Genomic DNA, 15,913 nt, shown 5'->3' on the forward strand with positions numbered 1-15,913 from the left:
ACATGATGACTTGTTAGAGATTCTTATACTGGTTCAGGATAGGTAAATTGGCCTTTGAGTTCTCTTCCAGCCCTGAGTTTCTGTTGAATGCATAAGGAGTATACAGAAGTTACTACCTCCATGATATATTAGAGCAGCAATGACAAATTAAAAGGGGTCATTACACCTTAGGGAAGGATTCCTATAGAGACTATATTGATCTATAAAATCATCTATTAATGTTATTTGTGTTTATCACATTTTATTTATTTTGTTAAATATTTCCCAATTATATTTTAGTCTGATTCAGGTCACATTCAAGAGTATTGTGGGCCTCATGTGCCTGCTGGGTAGAGTTTGATACCTTTATTTTTGAGTAAGTAGAGATGGATGATGATTGTGTTAAGTGTTTGTGTTATGCATGGGAACAGATTTTTAACAACCAGGATAGGGGATTACCCTACCAAAAAGAACAAGATGAAGATTAAGGGACTGGACTATTGATTCTAGGTATTAATATACTATTTACCAAAAAAAACAAAAACAAAAACAAAAACAAAAAACTATCAGATTAAAGGGGTGGGATTTTCCCAACTGGCCTTGTTATAATAAAGAATGACTTTAATGCATCTTATTCAATTACATGAACAGTCAGGAGGCTGATAATTGCTGAATGATTATGAAATTATAATAATATGTTTATATATAATATATATATATAATATGTTTATATAATATTATAAAGCAGCGGTTACCAAAACCATTTGGTATTGGCTAAGAAATAGACTAGTTGATCAGTGGAATAGGTTAGATTCAAAGGATAAAACAGTCAATAACTTTAATAATCTAGGGTTTGACAAACCCAAAGATCCCAGCTTTTGGGATAAGAACTCACTGTTTGACAAAAATTGCTGGGAAAATTGGAAATGAGTATGGCAGAAACTAGGCCTTGACCCACACTTAACACCATACACCTTGAAAGATAAGGTCAAAATGGGTTCATGACCTAGGCATAAAGAATAAGATTATAAATAAATTAGAGGAACATAGGATAGTTTACCTCGCAGACTTGTGGAGGAGGAAGGAATTTGTGACCAAAGATATGATCATTATTGATCACAAAATAGAAAATTTTTATTATATCAAATTAAAAAGCCTTTGTACAAACAAAACTAATGCAAACAAGATTAGAAGGGAAGCAATAAACTGGGAAAACATTTTTAACAGTCAAAGGTTCTGATAATGGCCTCATTTCCAAAATATATAGAGAATTGACTCTAAATTAGAGTCAAGAAATCAAGCCATTCTCCAAATGATAAATGGTCAAAGGATATGAACAGACAATTTTAAGATGAAGAAATTGAAACTATTTCTAGCCATATGAAAAGATGTTCCAAGTCATTATTAATCAGAGAAATGCAAATTAAGACAACTCTGAGATACCACTATATACTTGTCAGATTGGCTAAAGTGATAGGGAAAGATAATGTGGAATGTTGGAGAGGATGTGGGAAAACTGGGACACTGATACATTGTTGGTGGAATTGTGAATACATCCAGCCATTCTGGAGAGCAATTTGGAACTATGCTCAAAAAATTATCAAACTGTGTATACCCTTTGATCCAGCAGTGTTTCTACTGGGCTTATATCCCAAAGAGATCTTTTTTTTTTTTAATAACTTTTTATTGACAGAACCCATGCCAGGGTAATTTTTTACATTATCCCTTGCACTCACTTCTGTTCTGATTTTTCCCCTCCCTCCCTCCATCCCCTCCCCCAGATGGCAAGCAGTCCTATACATGTTAAATAGGTCGCAGTATATCCTAGATACAATATATGTTTGCAGAACCAAACAGTTCTCTTGTTGCACAGGGAGAATTGGAGTCAGAAGGTAGAAATAACCCGGGAAGAAAAACAAAAATACAAACAGTTTACATTCATTTCCCAGTGTTCCTTCTTTGGGTGTAACTGCTTCTGTCCATCATTGATCAATTGAAACTGAGTTAGATCTTCTCCCAAAGAGATCTTAAAGAAGGGAAAGGGACCTGTATGTGCAAGAATATTTGTGGCAGCCCTCTTTGTAGTGGCCAGAAACTGGAAACTGAATGGATGCCCATCAATTGGAGAATGGCTGAATAAATTGTGGTATATGAATATTATGGAATATTATTGTTCTCTAAGAAATGACCAGCAGTATGAATACAGATAGGCATGGAGACACTTACATGAACTGATGCTGAGTGAAATGAGCAGGACCAGGAAATCATTATATACTTCAACAACAATACTATATGATGATTAATTCTGATGGCCATCTTCAACAGTGAGATGAACCAAATCAGTTCCTAGAGCAGTAATGAATTGAACCAGCTATACTCAGTGAAAAAACTCTGGGAGATGACTATGGACTACTACACAGAATTCCCAATCCCTTTATTTTTGTCTGCTTGCATTTTTTATTTGCTTCACAGGCTAATTGTACACTATTTCAAAGTCCAATTCTTTTTGTACTAGCAAAATAACTGTTTGGTCATGTATACATATATTGTATTTAATTTATACTTTAACATATTTAACATGTATTGGTCAATCTGCCATCTGGGGAAAGGTTGGGGGGAAGAAGGGGAAAAATTGGAACAAAAGGTTTTGCAGTTGTCAATGCTGAAAAATTACCCATGCATATATCTTGTAAATAAAAAGCTATAATAAAATATAATCAATTATTAATATTTAACATGGGTTAGTAATGGAAAATAATGTTATTGTGCTTATGTCATCCTTTCCAAGAAATGTTTTACTTTCTTCAATCTTATAGAAGTCAGAGAATAGGTCTTGCCAAGTTTTATCTTTTGACAATTTTAATTTCTTTACACTCTCACACTTTTTACTGCTCCTATATCAAGTCATCTTCCATACCATTTTATACTTGAGCCTATAATCTCTTTTCCCCCTTATGTCTAGTACTTTTCCTTAGTATCATAGAGTTATAAGGTTGGAAAGGAGATCTAGGAGTTCACTTAGTTCAGTATCCTCTAAAGCCCACTGATCATTTAGGAGTTTGAAACAGCAGAAAAATCCATAAATACTGATTTAGAGTATACAGAAAGAAGCATGGAGGATTCCAAAAGGGTATCTCTGAGATCTCTTCTTGACCTGATACTGTTCAAACTTTTTTTTTTTTTAACAGTGATTTGGATAAAGGAATTGATGGCATACTTGAGAAATATTAAAATGATTCAGAAACTAATAAAGATAATTAATATGACAAATGCAGGTTCTAAAAAGACCTTTACAGGATAGAATATCAGATTGACTAGAATGATTGAAACAACTGAGATAAGTGTAAAACTTGGAGATTTATACATAAACTTCATGGCATAATGGGCAAAGGTTGCCTTGCAATCAGGAAGAGGGGCTCATATCCTGTCTCTGATAAATAGAAGCTCTGAATGACTGTGGAAAAATTTCTTAACCTTCCTTAATCTTTCCTAATCCTGGTTAACTCTCTTGTAAGGCAGACCAGTCATAATTTTCTTTGGTGACTAATTCTCCACAATTTTCATCAATTACAATTCTAAAACAAACAAAAAATAAGGCCTTACACTTGGGTTCAAAAATCATTTTTTAAGTATAAGATGTATAAGAAGGTATAGGAGTATAAAAAAGTATATAATAGAAGTATAGAAGTATATAGTATAGGAAATGAATGTAAAGCATAGGAAAAGTATATAACAAGTAAGCAAGTATGGCCAGATGGCAGTTTGTTTAAAAAAGATCTGGTTATTTTAATAAACTGCAAGTCCAATATGAGTAAGCTGTGTGAAGACAACTAAAAAAAAATACAAACAAATATGATTTTGGGTAGCATCAAGAGAGACAGTGTGAACAGGCTTATGGAAGTAATGGTCCCACTTTATTTTTTTCCCATCAGAACACATTTGGATTAGTCTTCTGTTGTAGATGCTTCATTACAAAAAAAAGATAGTAATAAATTGTAGAATATGGAGAGTAGCTAATCAGAGTGGTTACTGCAAGCAGTAGGGCTTCCTTTCACAGAAGGTCTTCAAACAAAATCTAAATGATCACTTGTTTGGTCTATTATAAAAGAATTATCTCTCAGGCAAAGATTGAACTAGATGTCTTCTCCCATATCTTCCAAATTTAAGATTCTATGAAATCTTCAATTGTTAGAAACAATTTATTGGTGACAAAAGAGGGAAATTAAGCCTATTTTCATATTCCCTCAACATGAAATCACTATTTTTCAAATATTTATGTCACATTTGATGTTTTAGAGGGAAATATAGCTTGCATCAAAGTCTTCTCCTTATCAAGTGAAATGATAGGGTTCTGTGATTATCGTTAGAAAGTGCTGTTCAAATCCACTTCTTTTATTTTGTTATTTTTTAAAAATATTTTTTATTCTGAACTTAAAAATATCAAATAAAATGTATATTTATATATCAGAATAGAAAAAAACGATTTTACTTGGACCTGTGAATTTATATTTTGTACTATTAGTTTGTTTTTCCTTGTGATAAATTCAATATGTAACTTCCAAAGCTGCCTTCCTTGTCTGAGCTTCTTATTAACCTTCCATTTATTCTCTTTTTGTGTATTAAAATATTTCAATGATCCTTTTTTTCCCTTTTTGGGGAGGGTAGGTTGGGGAAAAATCTTATCACTAACATTTACTTTCTCTTCTACACTCCTTAATACTACAAAGGGAAAAGAAAAAAGTAAAAGAAAATCCTCATAACAACTATGCATAACCAAGCAAACAAAAATATGTGACTCATTCTACATCTGGAGGCCACACTTCTCTGCCAGGAAATGAGTAGTATGCTTTATCTTTAGCCCTTTGGAATTGTACTTGCTCATTGAACTGATCATAATTTTTATATCTTTCAAAGTTTCCTTTACAATATTTTTGTTATATTGCAAGTATTGTTCTTTTGGTTCTCATCACTTTACTTTCTACTAATTCATGCAAGTCTTGCCTGGTTTAAATGAAACTCTCCCTTTCATCATCATTTCTTGCTATTCAATAGTATTCTATTACATTCATACTCTATAATTTCTCCAGTCATTCTCCAATTGATGGGCACCCCTTTGGTTTCCAGTTCTTTGCTAACACAAAAAAGAGTTACTATAAATATTTTTTCTATGCGTGAATTCTTTTCTTCTTTCTTTCATCTTCTTTTCATTTAAGCCTACTTGTGATATTGTGGGATTAGAGGCTATGAACAGTATAGAAATATTTTTCCAAATTGCTTTCCAGAACGCCTAGACCAATTCACAGCTATACCAACAGTGCATTAATGACCTTTTTTTCCTGTAGCTCCTGATTTTTCTCTTTTTTTTCAACTATGTCAAACTGATGAATATGAATTGAAACTTCAGAGTTGTCTTAATTTGCATTTCTCTGATTATTAATGATTTAGATAATTTAAAATGCTTGCTGGTAGCCTAGATTTCTTTCAATTTGAATTTTTTTCATATTCTTTCATCATTCATTCTTAGATGAATAACTACATATTTCAATCAATTCCTTATATTTTTTAGAATTGAGATCCAATTCCCCTTCTTTCCAGTTATCCTTATGATCATAACTGCATTGATTAAATTGACAATTGCATATATTTATGCCAAAAGGCTTTTTAATTTCAGTCAATGAAAATTTTCAGTTATCTTCTCTATCTTTTGTTTGGTCATGAACTAACTCTTTTCCTTTCCATAGTCCAAGTCAAATCAAGTCAAAAAGTATTTTTAAGTGCCTATTAGGGATAAAGCACTATGATAAGTGTGAGGGATACAGAGAATGGCAAAAGACAGTTCCTACCCTCAAGGAACTTATAGTCTAATGGGGAAAAACATAGAAACAACTATGCAAGATATATTGGAGATTATCAGAGGCATTTCTTTGCTTGTTCCTTGTAAAATTGTTTACCATGTGACATTTTATAGCAAAGTTATATAGCCATTTAAACCTTATCTTGGTATAGATTTAAATGAATATATAACTTTCTATAAAATGATATGAGATATTTGTCTAGTTTCTGCCAGCTTGATTTCCAGTTTTCTTAAAAATTTGTTATGAAATAACAATTCCTTATTCTAGTAAAGACCCTACATCTTCAGTTTAAAAAAAAATGCTACCATGTTCATTTACTTCTTTATGTTTTAACTTGTCCAATTGATGCTCATTGTTTTGGATGGCTACACTTTTGGATCTGGTGCCACTAGGGCCCCCTTCTTTCCCACTTTTCTTTTTATTCTTTCCCTTGAGATTCTTAACCTTTTGTTTCTTCAGATGAATATCAGTAGTTTTTTTCTTGCTCCATAAAGTAATTCATTTGTAGTTTGTTGGATGTGGTACTGAAAAATAAAATAATTTAGGAAGTGTTGCAATTTTTATTATAATAGCTCAGCTAACCCATGAGTAATGATTATTTCTCCAATCATTTAGGTCTTTATTTCCATAAAGAATATTTTATAGTTATATTTAAGGCTTTACTCACTACCTACCAAATATCAATCCTACAAAGAACATACATTGTAAGTAGCAAAAAAACAAAACAAAACAAAACATTTTTCCAAGTTGATAGTAAAGCAGAAATCAAAGAAAGCATACATAGGAGAATAATACAAACAATACAGAATGAAGGCACTCTTCCTTTGAGAGCAAAATCACTGATCTTAATCAGGAGAGAATTCCAGATCTTACTTGATTGGAAATTCCCTAAGTCTCTAATGTGTCAAGCTGGCTATAGGGACATGATGGCGACTGCTAACTCCTCTTATGTCAGTTTTTTCCCCAGAGTCTTATTCTCCTTTTGGCAATATGAATCATCCATCTTCTTTCTTGGAGCTGGAAGTTAGAAGCTCTCAAAGCAATTGAAGAGATTGGAGAGTCAAGAAGCTAAAAAGAGGAGAGACCTCATATGACTAAAGCATGCTGTCCTTCATGTAGGTGCTATTATAGCATGGATCTCCACCAATGAGGGAGATTTCATGGGCTTTGGACCTCCATTTACATTTTGTGGTGGATTTTCCACATCCATCACAATTTAGGACAAATTAATTTCCTAATCTGCTCAAATACATTTTTTTTGTGTGTGTGGCTTAAGAAAAGAAATCCCAATAACATGGAGGACCACAAGATTTTAGAGATCAAAGGGACTTTTTTCTGAGTCTCAATATCCTCTTCTAAAAATGAGAATCATAATGACATCTATCTTAGTGAGTTATTATGAGAATCAAATGAGATATTATATGCAAAGCATTTTGCAAATCTTTGGTGCTCTATAGATGTCTGGTAGTATTATTATTTTACCAGTTAGGACATTGGGACTCTTAAAGATTAAGGAACATGCCTGAAGTCATGTGGGCAGTAAATAAAAGAACCAAGATTTGAGATCCAGGTTTCTGATGCTAAATTAAGTACTTTCTCACAATCCATAAAAAAAATTAGAATGTTCACTGCCATTTCATTCTCATTTATAATTACAATTGCACATGTATGACTCAGGGATTAAATGTTTGTAGTTCTTAGAGAGAACATTCCATGTATATAATCAATGTCCAATCTCTGAAATATGTCATGTTTCCTTATTTTATGTATGTTTTTATAATGTAGATCTGTGATCTCATTACTGATATGCCCCTAGAAGAAGGAAATTCTCTCTACCAAAATTCATTAACAACTATTCTGCAACTTACAGACTTTGAAGGCTGTCTGGAGACTAACAGGTTAAGTGGCTTGCTTAGTATTCCAGAACCAGATGGCAATCCATCTTAAATCAAGGTTGCCCTGAGTAAAGCCAGTCCTCTATCCATTGTGCTACATTACTTTACTTTTCCATTTTATAAAAGTCAAAAATTTTATTCAGGAGAAAAATGGATTGTAAGTTCACTTACAACTTGCTATCTAGTAAGTATAAAACAGTCCAGGAAGCAAATCTCACCCACAGTAACATGCAGTATCTGGTTAAGCTCCAACATTCTTTAGTCCTTGCCTTCTAACCAAACAGAACCCAAATCTTCAGACTCACTTCCTGTTGTCATATGGCTAGTGATTCAGATCTTACACCAGCATCTCATGAACTCCTGTTAAAAGATAATCATTGCAATTTCTTCCTTAGGAATAAATTATGAGTATGAGTTCAATTTGAGATACTTTGATATTGAGATAAAGCCACTCTTTTGTGGATATCAAACTTGTTTCTCTTGCCCTTATTGGGCATCAGACTAATCAGGAGGGGAAATGATAGTGCAACCTGGGGCTTTGGTTCATTTGCATAAGGCTCAATCCATCAGTGCAGTGGGAAATGATTAATGGCTGTCTTATGTAGAATATATAATCATCATTCTCCACCAATGAAAAGTGTGAGCTCTAGTCCCCAGTAATAACAATAAAGAGGATCCCTGTCAAAACAGAGAACACGGTTACTTTTAAGCACATTATCTGCAAATAAAGTCATTCTTCATAGTCCCAAAGACACGGCTTGTACCTGATAGAAACAATTGAAAAGCAAATGTACCCACATTCTTAATGGCTAAGAAATAGAAAGAGGAAAGCTAGTCTATGTGGACAAAACATCAAAAGCAGGAATGTGTTTTTGGTTACATTTGTAGTAATCTGAGTGTCTTCTAACACACGAAAGGCCTAGCTGCCTACTTATCCATTATTAATGTATAAAACAGTTGTTATAATAATTAAACAACTTTTCAGGGTCCTGCAACTCTAGTCTTCCTCTTGGCATCTCAGAATATTTTAAAGGTTGTGAGTGAAGGTTCATTTATTATTCACAAAATAGAAAAATTCTTCACAAAATTACAAAATAGATATTTGGGGTTCCAAAGCTATTGTCAGCAATTATTTTGGGACTCTTCTCTGGCACTGATTGATGGAGTAAGGTGGATTTTTGGTTTTGGTTTATTTTGGGGTTTTGTGGTGTACAACCAAACAATCTATAAGCCAAACAATCAATTTCACTACTGGTTACCTTTTCTCTATTCTTGGCATTTTCGTGAGCCATAAAGTAGAAGATTAATTTTTTTAGCACTTAAAACATTTGCACTGACTTTCTGGTAAATGTTAACATTTCTGCCTCATGTCAATTAGCAAGCATTTTTAAGCACCTACTATATGCTTACATAATAGATGCTTAATGGATATATATTTTCTCTATACTCATTATACACGGGAGGCAGCTAGGTGACTATAGATAGAACATTGGACGTCTGATCAGGAAGACTTGAATTCAAATCAGACATTGGGGAAAGAAATGGCAAACAATACCACTATCTTGCCAAGAAAATCCCACGGACAATACAGTCCAGGGATCATAAAGAATTGAACACAACTGAATAATTGAACAACAATTTATACATGGCTCTAAATGCTAGGGGAATAAATTTTTAAAAAAAAACCTTTTCCCCCTTAAAGAGCTTACAGCTTAACAGAGAGACAAGATGCAAACAACTATTGGCAAATAATAAATATATAATAGAATGAATTCAAGATATTCATCAAAGTGAAGGCAATTAGTATTAAGGGGATTATGAAAGACTTCTTATAAAAGGTACGATTTTAGCTGGGATTTGAAAGAAGTCAGGGAAACAATGAATCAGCATTGAGAAGAGAGAGCAAAGGAGAGATGAGAAGAGAGACCTGGAAGACAGCCATTTATAAATGCCCAGAGCTAACAGATGGAGTGTTTTGTTCAAGGAACAATGAGAAAGCTCTATCCTAATCAAAATCACAGAGCCCTCTAGGTATGTGAGGCCTTGTGAAAATAATTACATATGTGTTATCTTAAAGTCACTTATATTCAAAAATAATTATAAGAATAGAGACCAAGCTAACTCTCCTAGAAGACAAAAGCACTGTATTCCTATAGTATTCCTGATCACTGTTGCCACTGTCTATAATGAACTAAAATCTTGTCATTTTTTCACTTGATTTTTGAGATCTGCCTATTCTTTTAGCCTTCCTCATCTCCCTGAACTTGATCCTGTTTTTCTTCTTCTTTTTATTAAAAGTTTTTATTTTCAAAACATATGCATGGATAATTTTTCAACATTGACCCTTACAAAATCTTGTGTTCCAAATCTCCCCTTCTCCCCACTCCCTCCCCCACATGGCAAGTAATCCAATATATGTTAAACATATGCAATTCTATATATATTTCTACAATTATCATTCTGCACAAGAAAAATCAGATCAAAAAGAAAAAAAATGAGGAAGAAAACAAAATGCATTGAAATTGGTTTGAATCATCTCATTGTTGAAGAGAGCCATGTCCATCAGAATTGATCATCATATAATCTTGTTGTTGCCATGTACAAAGATCTGGTTCTGCTCATCTCACTCAAGATCAGTTCATATAAGTCTCTCCAGACTTCTCCGAAATTATCCTGCTGATCATTTCTTACAGAACAATAATATTCCATAACATTCATATACCATAACTTATTCAGATACTCTCCAGCTGATGGGCATCCACTCAGTTTCCAATTTCTTGCCCCTACAAAGAGGGCTGCCACAAATGTTTTTGCACGTGTGGGTCCCTTTCCTTCCTTTAAGATCTCTTTGAGATCTAAGCCCAGTAGAAACACTGCTGGATCAAAGGATATGCACAGTTTTATAGCCTTTGAGGCATCTTTCCAAATTGAGCTCCAGAATGGTTGAATCAGTTCACAATTCCACCAACAATGTAATAGTGCCTCAGTTTTCCCATATCCCCTCCAACATTCATCATTATTTTTTTCCTGTTATCTTAGCCAATCTGAGAGGTGTGTCACAGTACCTCAGAGTTATCTTAATTTGCATTTTTTCCTAACAGTGATTTAAAGCATCTTTTCATATAACTAGAAGTGCTTTTAATTTATTCATCTGAAAGTTGTCTATTCATATCCTTTGACCATTTATCACTTAGAAAATAGCTTTAATTCTTATAAATTTGAGTCAATTCCCTATATGTTTTAGAAAGGAGGCCTTTATCCGAACCCTTGAATGTAAAATTTTCCTCCAGTTTATTGCTTTCCTTCTAATCTTGTCTACATTGGTTTTATTTGTACAAAAACTTTTTAATTAAATATAATTAAAATTATCTATTTTGTATTCAATAATAGACTCCACTTCTTCTTTGGCCACAAATTCCTTCCTTCTCTACAAAATTGAGAGGCAAACTATCCTTTGTTCTTCTAATTTGTTTATAATATTACTCTTTATGTCTAAATCATGAACCCATTTCAACCTTATCTTGGTATACAGTGTTAGGTATGGGTCAATGCCTAGTTTCTTCCATATTAATTTCCAATTTTCCCAGCTGTTTTTGTCAAATAGTGAGTTCTTATTGCAAAAGCTGGGGTCTTTGGGTTTGTCAAACAATAGATTACAGTAGTCATTGACTATTTTGTCCTGTGAACCTAACCTTTTCCACTGATCAACTACACTATTTCTTAGCAGTACCAAATGGTTTTGATGACCTCTACTTTATAATATAGTTTTAGGTCTGGTATAGCTAGGCCACTTTCATTTGCATTTTTTCATTAATTCCCTTGAAATTTGTGACCTTTTGTTCTTCCAGATGAACTTTGTTATTATTTTTTTCTAAATCTGTAAAATAATTTCTTGAGAGTTTTATTGGTATGGCACTGAATAAGTAGATTAATTTAGGTAGAATTGTCATTTTTATTATATTCACTTGGCCTACCCATGAGCACTTGATATTTTGCCAATTGATTAGATCTGGTTTTATTTGTGAGGAAAGTGTTTTGTAATTGTGTTCATATAGTACCTGACTTTGCCTTGGCAGGTAGACTCCCAAATATTTTATCTTATCTACAGTCATTTTAAATGAAATTTCTCTTTGTGTCTCATGCTGCTGGACTTTGTTGGTAACATATAATATACTGATGATTAATGTGAATTCATTTTGTATCCTGCAATTTTGCTAAAGTTGTGAATTGTTTCTAGTAGTTTTTTAGTTGATTCTCTAGGGTTCTTTAAGTATACTATCATATCATCTGCAAAGAATGATAATTTGGTTTCCTCATTACCTACTCTAATTCCTTTCATTTCTTTTTCTTCTTTTATTGCTAAAGCTAACATTTTTAATACAATATTGAATAATAATGGTGATACTTTGTTGCACCCTGATCTTATTGGGAATTGTTCTAATTTATTCCCATTACATATGATTCTTGCTGATGGTTTTAAATAGGTGCTACTGATGATTTTAAGGAAAACTCCATTTACTCTTTAGTGTTTTTTAATAGGAATGGGTGTTAGATTTTTGTCAAATGCTTTTTCTGCATCTATTGAAATAATCATATGATTTTTGTTAGTTTGCATATTGATAGAATCAATTATGTTAATTTAATTTTTCTTTCCTTTCTCTAATCAAATTAACTAAAGGTTTATCTATTTTGTTGTTTTTTTATGAAACAATTCAGTTTTGTTTATTAATTCAATAATTTTCTTACTTTCAATTTTCTTAATCTCCCCCTTTTGTTTTCAGGTTTTAAAATTTGGTATTTAATTGGGGATTTTTAATTTTTTCTTTTTCTAGCTTTTTTAGTTGCAAGTCCAGTTCATTGATCTTCTCTTTTTTTCTGTTTTATGCAAGTAAGCATGTAGAGATATAAAATTTTCCCTAATAACTGCTTTGGCTGCATCCCATAAATTTTGATATGTTGTCTCATTATTGTCATTCTCTTGGATGAAATTATTGATTATGTCTATGATTTGTTGTTTTACCCATTTATTCTTCAGGATTAAATTATTTAGTTCCCAATTATTTTTGGTCTATTTCCCCCTGGCCTTTCATTGCATGTAATTTTTATTGCATCGTGATCTGAAAAAAATGCACTTAGTTACTTCTGTCTTTCTGTATTTGATTTTGAGGTTTTCATGCTCTAATACATGGTCATTTTTTATATAGATTCCATGTACTTCCAAGAAAAAAAATATTCCTTTCTGTCTCCATTCAATTTTCTCCAAAGTAGACCACAGCTTCTTAATCTTTCTTTGTATCATGGACCCCTGTGGCAGTCTCACAATACCTATGAACCCCTTCTGAAAATAATATTTGTTGCCTACATTCATAATTGATGTAAATGCTAACTTTTACTTAGAAGTTAATGAAAATAAATATGTGTTGTTTTTTCCATCCAAATTCATGGATCTCTGAAATCTATGTACATGAATCCCATAAGGAATCCATGGACACAAATTTAGGAATCCTAAGTTCTGCTCTCAAATCCTGTCCTGCTTTTACCTATACCCTAATTTAGCACTGTCCTCAAAGAGCTTTATGATCTTATAAATAACTGAATGTCTCTACACAGGTTTGTCCAGGGAATTCAGTTGGTTATTAAAAGGCATTTCAGGAAGTATAGCTATTTTAAGTTACATTCACTCAAATATGTTATAAAGCTGTCTGCAACCATTTCATCCACTAACAGACTACAATTCCTTTTTTGTGTATTAATATATATATATAACATAACATAATAAAACATTTAATCTGTTTTGATTTTTTGAACTACTACATACATTCACACAGAAAAGATAATTATCATAAGTACATTAGGAGTATTTAAGAACCTATTATTTCAGGATCAATCTTGACACATACAACACACACAATCCATACACACAACTATAAAGCCAGAGTGAAGTAGACAACTGCTCGTAATGTTTTGTTAATAATTTTATTATTGATCATATTAAAGATTTTTTTTATTAATAATTATAATAATGATTTTCACTGTTGTAAAAAGATCAAACCACAGGATTGAATTGAGTAAAATTTCAGAGATAATCTAGTCCAGGGTTCTTAACCTCAGTCCACTGATCCACAAGTGATTCTTGGATATATTTCAGGGTGTTCATGGTCTTGGATGAGTCAATAATTATATTTTTACTTTTACTATCTGTTATATTTTGTAAATTTAAAGATATAATTGTGAGAAGGGGTCTATAGACTTCACTAAACAGCCAGAGATCTGAGATGCAAAAATAAATCAAGATCTCACCTAAGTTAACCTACTCATTTTTATAGATGAGAAAACTGAGAGTTTATGTGACATGGCCTATATATATATATACCTGGATATATATCACAAGTATTCTTTATAAGTGATCATTGAGCATAAAACAATAGATGATATCACCAAGGAAGGGAATATAGAATAAAGAGAAGAAAACTCAAAATGTTCTAAAAAGATATTTGTGCTTAGGTGTTGGGGAAAGAAAGAAGATTCAATAAAGAAAACTGAAAAATAGACAGGCAAAAGGAAAATCAAGTGAGAGCTGTGTCAAAGACTCAAAGGGAAGGAGGAGGGTATCCTGGAATAGGAGTTATCAACAGTCTCTAAGGTGAATAGAAGTTGAGAAGAATGTGATCTAAATAAGGCCTTTGGGTATAACAGTTAGGTCACTGGTGAGCTTTGAGAGGAAATTTTATTAGAATAGTATCCTCAGAAACTAGATTAAAATGTATTGAGAAGAGAGTGAATGGTGAGGAATTTGAGACAGTGAGAACTAAGCATGTTTATAGGTATAGGGGAAACATTCAATAGATCAGAAGAGACTAAATGAAAGAGACAGAAAGAGAAGACAAAAGGAGAGATGGAGAGAAAGTAGTAAAGGGGAAAGGAGACTAGAAAGAGAGACACACAGAGTTAATTTAATATAATTGTTACTTAATTTCCCCTACAGATTCAGGATTATTATATCAATCAACTTATAAAGTTAATACTTTATAATACTTTATGAAAAAGTTTAAAATAATAAATTAATTTGAATAACTTAAAGGTCAAGAATATAACAGAGGGAAATAAAACAATAGAAAGGAAAGGAGTGCATTATTAAATTTCAAACTCTACCATAGAATTAAAATGACTATAACTATTTCATACTAGATAAAAAGAATAAAAAAAGATCAGTAGAAAAGATTAAATAAATAAAACTTAGAAAATAATGTTCTTAGAAATATAATATTCAATAAATCCCCAACTAAAATACTGGGAAGGAATTCTATTTGACAAGAACAACTGGAAATAAGAAAACAATGATGAAAGAGAGAAGTGAAAATAGTTTTTTGGTCCTGCAACTTAGACTATATAACAGAAAGTATCCCCTTACCCATAATGTAGACTGCTACATTAAAGACATATATTCAAGGAATGTAAAGTTGCAGAAATAAATATATGCATCAATTAGCATATATAAGTAATGCAAAGCACATATCAAAAGGTAAACATAAGTATAATTATCTTGAACGTTTCACCAGTTTCATCAAGTCCATAATATTAAGCTGTTAAATGATCAAATTGTCTCAGCTCTCATGTTGTTTAGTCATTTCGGTTGTATCTGAGTCTTCATGACTTCATTTAGGGTTTTCTTGGTGGGAATGGTTTGCCATTTCCTTCTCCAGATCATTTTATAGATGAGGAAACTGAGGCAAACTGGTTGACTTGTTCTGATGTCACAGAGCTAGGAAATATCTGAACTCAGATTTGAACTCAGGTCTTCTGACTTCAAGCCTAGTATTCTATCCACTAGGCAACTTAGCTATCCCCAGCTTTTATGACCTGCTGTCTAATCTGCATCTTTGCCTATGGTAGTTGATAATAAGTGGTGACCATAATTTTTATAAGAACTAGAATCTTAGCTAACTAAAATTATAGAGGGTCCAGGATACTATATTCTGAAGGATGTCTATTTATCATAGGAGCTTCTATGACTAAATAATTAAGCAGGAAAAAAAATCATTGCTTCTGAGTTTAGTCTTCTTCTATTATGTGGACTCCTTGTTATGGTACAATGCCCAGAGTCTTCTTCACTTTCCTTATATAGAACCCTGGGAAAATGCCAATGCCTTTAAAATAGGAAGGGGAAAACACAGAAACCATATC

This window comes from Antechinus flavipes, chromosome 3, assembly GCF_016432865.1.
Source record: "Antechinus flavipes isolate AdamAnt ecotype Samford, QLD, Australia chromosome 3, AdamAnt_v2, whole genome shotgun sequence".
In the NCBI taxonomy this organism is placed as follows: Eukaryota; Metazoa; Chordata; class Mammalia; order Dasyuromorphia; family Dasyuridae; genus Antechinus; species Antechinus flavipes.